Consider the following 12,902-nt stretch of genomic DNA (forward strand, 5'->3'; position numbering starts at 1 on the left):
AGCCGATATTTGAGGTTTACACAGCTACATTCTCGCCTGAAAATATGTTAAACGTTTATTTTGTGACCCAGAAAGAATAATAAGAGTAATATTAAAACTAACTAGCTGCCGCCATTGTTGGAAACTAAGCTGGGCCGCGCTATGAATTCTGGGACACAGCTGCTTCTTCTTCTTCGGGGTTTAACGGCAGCTGGCATCCTTGTACATGCAATGCTGCCATCTTCTGTTTCAGTCCGTTATTACACTCTTAAATCCTGCTATTATTCCTGCGTCTTTTGCGATCTTACAAAGCTTCAAACGACACGTCGACTATTAAATCAGTCGTCGACGATTTTGATAGTCGACGTAATCGTGACTAGTCGACAAATCGTGGCAGCCCTACTAGAGTTAATCACAAAAGTAATGTTACTTTGCAGAAAGAGTCAAAATTCCCTACGGGTCTGGAGACCTGTCAGCTAGTTAGCTGATTTGCTTCTGGGGACAACTGCTAAATTTTCAGGGCTTTCCTTAAAGTCCGCAGATATCCGATATAAGACCTTCCATTCCATCCACTGGTAATCTTTTAAGAGTGAACTGTTTTATCTATATGTCGATATCTGTTCTTAGGGTTTGAACTGGTGGGTTACTTTTGGTTCCTAGGGTATTTAAAAGTAGATAGGGAGACTCAGTCTCATCCCTCAGTTTTCAGACCCATCTTCTGTTAGCCAGCTTGGATTTAGATTCAGGAGACAGGCACCCTCTCTGCTTTTGACATTAAGGCCATTACATATTGCAAAAATGATAAACTATGAATTTTTCAGATCGGAAAAATCTACACACCGAAAGCATTGTGTTTTTGAGAGTTTGATGGTTTGATCCAGGAGTTGAAGCTGTGTCACAATCACTTTCTTACATATTTCAGGATGTTAGTGAGGAAGTTTGTGCTGTTGTTGGTAGAGTAGGAGCCATATCTGAGGAGGCAAAGAAATCATTTCAGAGCCGATTTACCCAAAAATGCAAATAAATGGTTTAAATATGTAAGTACAAAGTGATATGGAAAAATCCTGGAGTATGGATCCTGGATCCTGAACCTGGTTCTCACTGCGAGGGTAATTGCAAATTTCACCAAACACATAAATATTGACAGTCCAACTGGATGGGAAATATATTGGACCACATCTAGTATTACATAATCTACAGTGTTCAATCCAGCTATAGTGTCCAGCTATTTTAAAATCAGTTCAGATTAATAGCTCAGCTAATTGATTACTTGCTTCAGTTCTACAATGTATCAATCAGTGAGTATCCAGAGTGAGGCTTGGTGTTGGCTAGATCGCCCTGTCACGATGCCTGTGAATGAGTGACATTAAAACAGTGTTTCCCAGGAGGCCGTGGAAACACAGACACCACTCATCATCATCAACAACAAACAGCTTCTCTATTGTCTGCAGGCAAACAGCCGGCTGTTACATCATTAACTGACACGACGTTGTGACTGCTGAATATCAGCTCTGGAGTCACTGCAGTAGAATTTGACACCACTCTGCCCAGCGGTGGCCGGCTGCTGAGGTCGCGTGAGGCTGAAGGGATTAGAGCTATGGTGGCGGTGGTGGCGGCTGCGCACCAAATTTTCCCCAGGTGGCCGGGTCGTTGGGGGGAACGAGGCTGATGATTTCTCACAGGACAGAGTGGAAACAATGTGACGCGGCCTCCATCATTCAACGCACAGACACGGGCTCCTCTTTCAGTTTTTCAGATTGGACTGAAAATCTCTTCACTCTTACCTGTCGTGATTGTGTTCGGTGCATCTCATTACACCGTGTGGCAAAAGCAGCCTGTTAGCCTGTTATGCGATTATCCATCCTCCTCGTGTCTTTTGCAGATTTTGCCTCACAAACATTAATTGACCCCACGCTGCAGAGCTCAATGGGGAAGACTGTCGCTAATTGCGGTGGTATTTTGAGATATGGTGGGAGCATTAGGCTCTTCCACCACGGGAGGAATTATTCACTAGAGATGTTTCCACCAGCATTTATGTGTGAGTGAGAGTCTCTGTTTCCCTGGATTTCAGCTCACTGTGGGGACGCAAACCTGAAATACACGTCAAACTGTGGGCATTGAAAAAAAACAAACCTCACTCACTCATTTATAGGTGTTTAAATATGTACACTTGAATCTTGTTTTGAGTATAAATATACTGTTTCATGTCCTCTAACGTCTGACCAGCAGTCACATATCAAACTACATCTGCCTCCCCTCATAAAATAAATAAAAGGCTTGTGTTGTAGAAAATACATTTTTGTTTTTCGTTTGAAAAATAGTGATTGACAAAACTTAATTTTACCTAAAACAAATGCTAGATATTCCATTCTAAACTTTACACTCTCTATTCAATACTACATTCTGTAACAGTATGTTATGAACTTGTATTGGATCTGACTGAGAAATTGGTGTGTGCTGTTGCAATTTATTAATCACAGTTTGCTCTTGGCTTGTTTATCATCAGTCTCTCTGCCCTCATTTCCAACTGGTCACCCCAGATGTCTGCCTCCTGGTCTTGTTGGAGGTTTCTTCCTGTAAAAAGGGAGTTTTTCATTCCCACTGGCACCAAGTGCTTGCCCATAAGTGGATTATTTGATTTTCCCTGTATTATTGTAAGGTGTTTACCTTACACAGTGTCGGGGAGTAACGGAATACATTTACCGCCGTTATGCTGGGCTTACACTGTGCGATTTCTGGCCCATTTTGAGCCGATTTTTGAGTCGTGCGACCGTTTTGGCGATTTTGGCCTTCATCGTGCGTCGTGCATCGTGTAGTATACGTGGGGTAACGAGAAGCGATTAACACCTCACCTCATGAGGGTGTCACCGCAGTTTCTCACACTGCGCACGCGCAAACACAAATGTCAGCGAAAAAGACGGCGCAGCACGACAGTGCAGCGTGTGATCTGGACACAAGCGATGGAGGCACTTGTAGAACTTTGGAAAGCTCATCTGAGCCTTTTCGATGTGGCCTCACAAAATTATCACGACCACAACAACCGTGAAAATAGTTGGATAGACATTGCTGCTCAATGCCTGATCAATGTTTTTCATTAGCAATTTAGCAAAGTTGATGGCGGTGGTGTGCGTGTCTGTGTGAGTGAAAGACAGAAAGGGAGAGCGAGCGACAGAATTTCTGTTATAACCTTAATTTTATGGACGCACAGTGTGAGCACTCGGGTCGCATCAGAGCACCGGGTCGTATAGTGTGAGACCCTGCATCGTGACCTATGAACTTCTAACCCCTGCGAGTCAATCGTACAGTTTGAGCAGGAGCTGAATCGCGTGACTGAAAAAAAACGCAGTGTGAGCCCGGCATTACGTATTTAAAATACAAAATATGAGTAACTGTATTCCGTTACAGTTACCGTTTAAAAAGGTGGTATATAGAATACAGTTACTTTGTTGAAATAAATGGATTACACTGCGGTACTTTCCTGTTTCATTTTGTCGCGGGTCAGGACTGTTTGGGTTTGGTTTGACAGCTACGTTCTGTTGTTCCAGGCTGCAGCGTTACGGTTGCCATGGTTACAGGGCAACGCTCTCTGCAACTGTGTGTTTCCTGGGTGAGAGAGCACCTTTTTGTTGTTGTGCTAAGCTAATAGGCAGAATGCTACAGGCATAGCTCTAAAGAATGTAGCCTCATGGGCAGTGTAGTCCGTGCTGCAGGGAGAATGGACTGCCATACCCGTTATGTGTCTGTGAGCGAGGGAGGGAGAAAAAGGCGAGTGGAAAAGTACGAGCTGTCATCGAGCAGAAACAGGAGCTGGAAGCATGTAAATATAATAATAACCACTGCAGCCAAGAAGAGTGCCTGATGAGCCCAGTTGTAAGTAAGCTATTAAGACTCGACTGTACACCGTGTTCGTGTTTTCCTCCAAAAACAACAAGTTCCGTTATTGTAAAGCTATTTTTCGGCTATGAGCCAGAGGGAACCGAGGTATTAGCCAGAGCTCTGGACGTATTAGTCAGAGGTCCCTTTACTATGGTTTGGAGACCTGAGACCGCAGACCTTCAGTAATAGTAATAAATCACACAGCAATAGTACATTCATGTAGTTGTAAAAACCATGATAATATATTAAGTAATCCAAAGTATTCAGAATACGTTACTCTCAAAAATACATTTTGGGGCATGTATTCTGTAATCTGTAGTGGAATACATTTTAAAAGTAACCCAACACTGACCTTACAATATAAAGCGCTTTGAGGCAACTGTTGTTGTCATTTGGCACTACATAAATAAAATTTAATTTTATTGTAAAGGTTAACATAATTGACTAAAATTAGCCTCATGCTGTTTACTAGAAGACTAACATGCGATTAAAACAACAGCCTCATCAAGGAGATGTTTGTTGAGGTCATAAATAAAGAGAAAAGTACAGTTATTTTACCATGGGGTTAGATAAAATCATACTTCTGTTTTTGCCTCCTGCTGACCAGTAAGAATGCAGGTAAAAGGCACTTCCTTATTGGCTTCCCCTTTGCTTCTTTTCTGCTAGTACCTACGTGGCCAAAGCAACATGAGAAGCCTCTCAGGTGCAACATGGCCAAAAGTCATGTGATGTCATTTGTATGCGACACAAACAACATAACTGAAAATTGATGGATTTAATTTTTGTGAAGGAGTCACACTCATGAATCATTGAGTTGCGTCACTGACTGACCAATCGGTGGCATTCAGTCTGTTGACATCACATTTTCGGATTGACTCAGATTGATTGGAACCCCGCCCGAGTAGATACTACAAAAGTACCTGGTACTAGATACTACCACCTAATGGGAAAACTAAAAAAAAAAGAAAAAAAGTCAAGCTGAGTAGGTACTGGTAGAAAAAGGCTATTTTCTGGTCTGGCCATCTTTTATGAAGAGACAAGGTAAGAAGAACATCAAAATAACATTAAAAAAATTGACCTGATCTCAGCTGAAACCCAGCTGAATGTTGAGAAGGGGATGAAAAAATACATTGTTTGTATGAAGCATCACTTAAAGATTTGGTATGCTGTCCTGATGCTTAAGGTCATGACAAGGGGAATCAATGGAAGTGAGGCAGAGTCCTCCAAAGGATAGCTATTTGAGTTTGTGTGTGAGAGAGGAGTCGCCAGCTGTGTATTGATTGGAAGACTCAGCATTCAGACTGACTTCTGGCTCCAGACCAGTTTTCTCTCCCGCTTGTTCGCTCGCTCCTCACAGCTGGTTTTCATTCGCTGTCACAGAAATCAGACTCTGAGATTTACAACCAGTGCGGTGTGAGCAGGAGGGCAGCGTCTGGTCTGAGGGGAAAAAACAAAATGCATATGCACGTGCTTCCTGAATTCACAGCGCAGTGCCATGCGTTCAAGCTGCAGCGCAGAATAGTCAGCTTTAATGCAGAAAGACAAATGTTTTTAAGGCCAGAGGGTCACTATAAATGCAAGAATGAAATTACTTTGACTGAAGGGGTGAATGGGTTCACTTAAAGGGGCACTCTAGTGATTTATTATTGCACTCAAATAGCACAAGTTGCAAGACAAAAGCTGTATTAGAAAAAAAAACAAAAAACAGGCTGTAACAAACTATTTAGATGCTGTCAGAAACATAGACCCAGATTCTGATGCTTTAACAGCTGTGCTCAATAACTATCAAATCAGAAAACATCCTGACATAAAGCACTTTAAATACTGCTAGGTTTGACTTTTAGGTAAAAACACATATTCACAAACAGAAAAGAGTAAAACATTCTTAAAAAGGAACACATTTTATTCAGATAGGATGGGCACTGGGTCAAGAACATCTAGATGAGAAGAAGTCTTCGCCCTTCTGGGGGAGCTGGAGTTGGAATGGTTCTATCCATTTTCAACTCCCATCTGGAGAGAAGTTCAGACAAATCCAATTTGCCTTCTCATGCTTTCAATGTAATTTGCAACCAGAGTTTTCATAGTAGTGACCAGAGAAAGAGAAGCTAGTAAGCTAAGAGCAACCAAGCCTAAGACAGAAAACCTGTAGAGACAATTATCAGTGCCAAGTAATGGCTGTGTGGAAGGCAGACTGTAGATCCAAATGCAGGACTTGGAGACAGGAAATAAAGTCATAATCCAGCTTTGCTGATCACTCACAATAATACAAAGAAGCCCAAAAAGATTGAATTGAATCAGACGCGTGGATAGCTTGAGGAAGATTATTCCAGAGGTAGGGTGCAACAGAGGCGAATGCACGGTCACCTCTGGTCTTAACGCGGGATCTAGGTCGCACCAGGAGCATTTGGCCTGCTGATCTAAGCGCTCTCCTAGAGGTATAAAAGCTGAGGAGATCTTTATGATAGCTGGGCGTGGTGTTATTTATGATTTTAAAAGTGAGCAATACGATTTTAAAATCAATCAACTTTTGTAAGAAAAACTTTAAACACATAATTCTCAACACCAAAAGGAATTATGGAGCTACTCAACTCAAAACTCTGGGACCAAGAAAACATTTCATCTTCCTACACTGAGCATCAAGCATCAAGAGGCAAGTCCAAGAGGTGTGTGCTCATATTAGAGCCAGGCAGAAGGCAGTAGCTCAATATCACATGCTCAGCCGTCAGTCTCTACTGTGGAGTCTCTGGTTGGAAATAGCAAATTCAGTCTTAAGTGATCTGTGATTTTCACACATATCTCAGTCTTTAACAAAGTAAAATCAGAAAAGATGTCAGTTGTGTTAATGCTGTAACCATGGCAAGTTATTTTTCTACAAGGCAGGTGTTGCTCCTCAACATAGAAACGTGATCTTTTTCTTGGTTTGATCGAGGGAACAAATGAACAGTCGCTATAAGAGCTAGAATGTTTCTTCTGTAGAAAGCAGCTCTAGTTCAGACTCTGAGACTGAAGAAGGGAGGGCATGTTACCAGAATTAACCTCAGTGAGCCCCTTTCCTGCTTCCTCCTCCTCCTCATGTTAATGGAGACAAAGTCATTACTGTCACTCCAGTAAGCTGCTGTAGCTTTCAGAATCAAACAGCAGCCCCTCTCATATTTCTCTGTCCAGGCTGGAGCTTATTAATTTAATAAATAGTTGTTAGTTAGAATTTAATTTTTTAATCAATTTGTTTGACTGTTGTTGTGATTTGAAACTATATAAATACAATTTAATTGAATTAAGAAAAAGGATGTCTCTGCTTTATATCAAAAACTGTATATTTAGGACTTTAAAGTATTTTGGAGTTTAGTCACAGAGGCATGTAAATGTGCTGTAGGAAGGTTTGATGGGTATTTTATAGTAGTGCAATAGTTAATGAAGCCAAAAGTGGGAAAAACTGCAGTTCCTCAAGTGGGCACTTGAGGCTGGTTCCAAAAGTGAGCAAGGCCCATAGACTTTCATGTTAAAATGCCCGTCTTTATAACAGAAAAAAGGGCACGTGTACAATGTGGTGCAAAAATGATTTTAACCTCTATCATTAGTTTACCATTTCATGGAGCAAAGAGTGAATTCTAAACCTTATCAAAGCTTAAAGTTAGAGCGATGCTCAGTTAAACTGACAGGCAGCTGTTTGCTTCTCCTCCACTAACTGAAGTTACTGAACTGGTTTGTGGTGTTGGTGCCTTTTGGAGCATTTTAAATTTTATGATAAAAATATGGATTGCTGCCATATTAATTGTTGTGAAAGTCAAGCCAAGACTGGGCTTCTACTTTGCTGTTACAGCCAGTTTGTGGATGCAGCTTGCTAACCGATGGGTGTCATCAGCCCTTAAAAGCTGCAACTAGCTGATCAGCTTGGCACATTTTTGTTACTCATTTTAAAGTTTTAATAAGCTAAAAATGAATACATTAATCAATAGCTTAAACAATCAAAAGCAAAATAATAAAATAAAATTAATAAATTGTTCTGGTGTCTTAATTGTATGAGCTTCAATAATTGGTTTATCAACAGAATGAATATTTAAACAGCCAAATGTTTGACTCAGAAAAATACACAGCATCAACATGCCCAGCATCATAAGGGCTGTGGTAAATTTTCTGTTCATCGACTGATACCTTAACACACTGAGCTTTTCACTGCTATTAAGACACACATAGTTAGAAGCATGGGAGCACATACAGAGGCAGATCACAGAGCGGCAGCACATCAAAGGAGGATCGGCCATCAGCGTGATGGAGGAAGCAGCCGGAGGGGAAGAAATGCTGTGACTGAAGTGCAGTCTGATTCACACAATAGCTGGTGTGTGTGTGTGTGTGCTGTGTGGTCTTTTTCTGGCTACACATCAAGTAAATCTGATTTGTGCTGAAAGCTGCAGAGGAGAGTGGCAGGAAATAGGATTTACTTCCTGTCTGTCTGAGACGCAGCGGCCGATGCAGGCCTGCAACTAATGACTTTCTCATTATTGATTCAGCTGTCAGTTCATTTGTGCTGGTTTCATCCATTTCTTTATTCTAAGTTTTATTTAATCGGAAAGTCCAATGCAGATCCATATACGCCCTCAACCACTAGCCTGGTTTCTCAGAAAATTTGCCAGTAAACTAAACAATAAACAAAGAAATAAATTACAATTTTAAAGTAAACTAAAGATTCAAAAATTTAGAAAGTCCAGTTTTACTAGCAAATATGCAACAAAAGACAACATCACATTTGAGAACCTAAAACAAGCCAATGTCCGTGTTTTGAAAATTTATGGAGAGATTATGGAGCAAAAACATTTTGATGTCATTGCTGACAAATACTCCCCATTTATACAGCATGTTTACATATACAGTATATTACATTTTTGGGAATTGGCAGTTTTAAATGGCAGTGATGGAGCTGCACTGCTGGAAGTACATGTGGAAATTCATCAGCTTTTCTGCGTACTTAAAAAAAAAACCTTTTCACATTGGTGCATATTGTAAAATGAATCTGCTCATAGCAATGTCTCTGCAAAATTATTGCCAGCTGAGTTGATTAATTGATGTGGCTCTGTTCTGAGACCTTTATCAAGAAACACAGTCAAACACATCATGCAGCTTACAGAAACAAAACAACAGAATTTATTAGCAACTTTAATCGATTGTGTAGTTTCATTAAGATCACAAAAGGGTGGCAAATGGAGATTATTTGGAATATTTCCCATTTTTAACTTGATTTATTGGTTCTTTTTGATTAATCCTGCCTTTTCTTTCTAATCAAAATTTTAAAACAATAAAAAATGTAAAGTTAGTCAGGCCAGTTTGCACGACAAAAAAACCAAATGAAAAACAAAGTTACATTTTGGGTCTTATGTGATAAGACAACATTTATATTTTTATTAAAATGTCAAAAGAAACAAAGATAAGACAAAAAAAAAATTCAAGAACAGCTTTTTTAGGAAGCTAGCGCAAGAAATGGTGTGTGCAGTATGTACAGTTTTAAACAGAAACGGTGAAATAAGAAATAAGTGATTAACTGTCTGATCATTTACAGTTTGGAAGATGTTTCATTTTTCTGTTTGATCTCATTACAAATGGAATATTTTATAGATAAGAAGATGCCTCCTTTAACTTGAATCCTTGTATTATTTAGTTCACTCCTTTTAAAAATTGACTTGCTCCTGTTTCAGCAGAAAAAGAGTAACACTGGTTAAATAATTGCCCAACAGAATCTGGAATATATGTGTAGCTTCACAGTTCTGTTCATTTACATTTATTTTGACTTAAAAAACATTATAAACATAAAAACAATACTATAAGGGCATTTACAGTTCAGCAAAACCCCTTCAAAATCTCTCCATATAAATTCTCAGAGTAATTTGCATCCCCGCTATATTTCAGTGGGTGTTTCCTTTGCACATGCCCCGCCTGATATCTTTTTGTGTAATCCTACAGATGGTCAAACAGATGGACAAATATCATCTCCACAGAGCCGCCACTTTCTTGGCAAAAGGAATCATTTTCTTATGGAACAAACTCACTGCTTTGACCAACAATCACTACCTTCTTTTTATGTTTCTAATGTGCCATTTCAGTCTATTTGATTGTCAAATGTTTACCTGGTCTGCATGCTCTTCATATAGTTCTAATGGTTGTTCCATCCAAATATGCCTGCAGTAGAGGAAACTGGGCATAGTTTAGATTGGCGTTGATACAAATCCCATACTTTCTGTCAGGGCGACAGATGCAGGAAAAGCCCTCTGGGATTTGTCTGCTTATGGCCACATTGTAGCTCAAACTACTGCTTGACATGGTTGCAGCCTATACCTAATTCATCCTGGCCGCGTTTACTCTGGGCTGTTTAGATACTGGATAGAAGCTCAGTCTGCCCAAGATGCCTGAAGGGGCCAAGTGTGAACTGAATATTAGTCTTTCCCGATCTCTTCTCTTCATGAGAGTGCTGTTTCAAATAAAAGACATCATCTGCTATCCTCTTCTCTCGGCTTATTTCCTTTAAATGTGCAGGCGAGACTCAAATCGCGTGCACATGTTAGGTCTGGAGAGGTAATACTTTTATTTCAATGTTATGAGGCAAGATGATCCCGTGGAGTAATTAGATTGTGGTCTGTCGCTGCAAGCCCCCCTTTTATAATCCCATTTGTGTTGGAAGTTTACGGTGCTGTGGTTGAGGACCACTGGTGGACTGTTCCCAGTTTCCAAACTGTGTGAAATAGCTGTAGCCCGAACAACGTGATCAGCAGCTCTCTCTTCGGGTTTTTAGTCACAGTGTGTTACACATTGCTACTTCTATGTGTGCGTGCACTCATAATGCTGCTGCACGGCTGCAGCTGTAAGCCTGTGTTCATTCATGCAGAGATGTAGAGGCAGGATGCCAGTCCTTGCCAGATGAAACTTAACACACACACAGAAGCCGACCAGAGATTCAGAGAGCGAGTAATGCATCGAGAGCTGAAGTTTGTCCAATGGATACTTGTGCAGAGTCTCCCAATTTGTATGTATTTGAGTGAGTAGCTAAGAGAAGGGACACGCCCGTATCCTCATGTGTGTGTGCATGTATGCAGAAGGAAGCACACCCACACTTGTATAAATAAATGATTAAAAATATGTAAACTGTTTTGTTGGTTTTTTGCAATAAATGACCAAGAAATAATCAGCTGCTTTGCCAGTGAGTCTCTCTTCCTGCTGACTCTAACTCCACCCTCTTTAAATGCAAATGGAAACATTAATCTTTGCTCTGGTCTGCAGCCCCAGTGAGCTCGGCACAGTTCTCCACCTGCTGCACTTTCTACTTAGTGTCAGCCTCTATTTTCCAGCAGATTTCTGGAGCAGATCAAGAAATAATGTTGCCACAGTGATGGCTCCAACAACAGGACAAGGTCTTTTTAGGGGACAGAGCTGAGTGATGCAAGATACATGAGTCACAAAAAGGGTCTTTTTTGTTAAATGATCCCTCGGGTCTGTTCCTCCAGGGAAATTCATTTAAAATAATGTCCATTTATTGCTTTTTTTTCAGTTATTATTCTATTTGGGTGATAATTATACTGTAGGTTTGCATATATAATGCTTTGGGGATGTGGTTCAGTAAGCTGAGCCCAGCTGTTTCTCAGATTATTAGTGTACATTTAGGTTGGAGAGGCAACCATCTGTTTGTCTAAAAAACCAATGACAGTGAACAATCAACAGTTTGTACTTTTGCAATTTAGAGGTGGACGTGCACAGAGCTATCACTGGAAACCTTAAAGCGTGGAGGTTATGAAGCATGCTTTGCATTTGCATTTGCAGTGGACAGTGATTTTCCAGAGAAGTGCAAGTCATGCTAGATCTTAATGTGAGCTTTATATGTGAGTTCAGATGTTATAACTTTAACTTTAATTTGTATTAGAAGCTTAATAACCTCTCTATGTCTTTCATCTCACACAACATATTTCTCTTTCACTAACTTTAAATACAATGTCAGAAACAGATTGACTACTTATAGTCAAATATTAATAATAGTAATTAGAATAACACCACCACCACCACCACCACCACCAATAATAATAATAATAATAATGAATTATGATGTATTTGTTGATAAACAAGCCTGATCACTACAGATTCCATAAGAAGAAAGAGACTGACCCTTGTGGATATACATGTACTTGCATCACACATTTTAGAGTCTACTAAAACGTTGATTTTGGGAAGAAATTGTAATTATTAAATTCATACAAGTTTATGATCAAGAGTGATTTAAGGTGAGTTTAAGTTTAGGATCAAGCAAGGGAATGAATGTAGGTCAATCCTAAAGAAGGACAGCATGACTTCCCATACTCTCCCCCACCAATAACACGCTGGCTTGATCCGCCTCTATCTATCCAGGGTTATATGTAGCTGTGTGAAGCTTTCGGTGACATGATGTGTATTGGCACAAGATTCACTGTGGCAGACCAACACATCCCCACAGTTTCAATGAGGAGCTTTTATATCCAGCGATGTGAGTGTGTGCAAGACACCTGGCAGGAATCAGCAGTGCAGGTTTTCACGTTTTCAGGCTTCCTGAGTGGTGTTTGGGTCCCGCTGTGGATAGGTTTTGTTTTTCTTCGGTTGATTTCACTGCTTTCCCCAGAACTGTCTGATGCAGATAAAACAAATATTAATGCAAAGACAGTTTTCTTCATCCTGACTGTGTTTGACGAATTCGACGCCAGCAGGTCTGTCGTCTGTGTTGTGTCAAACCTATGTGATATAATTGTTTATAACTACATTATATAAGCCAAAATGTATTTCATATAGGGGAGCACCAGACCTGTTTTTTTTTTCAGTCCCGAGACAGACAAAGACAGACAGACAGATAAAGCAAGTGTTGTTTTATAACAGAGACTGAAGCATACAGGGAAAGCACTGCTGCCAGAACTTTTCAGTCATGTCATCTCACTGCTGCTGACAAGTGGCAAAGTAAACACAGGACAACACATGAATTTAGTAAAACAATCAAAAGGATTTTTTATACTTTGTCTACCAGATCTAGTTTTTTAATCAATGTTGGG

The 12,902-nt window shown here is 40.2% G+C and overlaps 1 protein-coding gene across 4 annotated transcripts in view; it reads left to right on the forward strand.

Annotated features, from left to right (window-relative positions):
- enox1 (ecto-NOX disulfide-thiol exchanger 1) overlaps nt 1–12,902 on the forward strand; it is a 143,956-nt gene that overhangs the window by 4,202 nt on the left and 126,852 nt on the right. Inside the window, exon 1 of one of the 4 annotated variants that reach the window (XM_076874892.1) lies at nt 3,766–3,849. The exons of the other annotated variants lie outside the window; for them this stretch is intronic. The gene's annotated coding sequence lies outside the window, so the exon portion shown is untranslated. Of the gene's footprint in view, nt 1–3,765; nt 3,850–12,902 lie in introns of those variants that run through there. 4 annotated transcript variants of the gene reach the window in all.

Source organism: Maylandia zebra, linkage group LG16 (assembly GCF_041146795.1).
Source record: "Maylandia zebra isolate NMK-2024a linkage group LG16, Mzebra_GT3a, whole genome shotgun sequence".
NCBI lineage: Eukaryota > Metazoa > Chordata > Actinopteri > Cichliformes > Cichlidae > Maylandia > Maylandia zebra.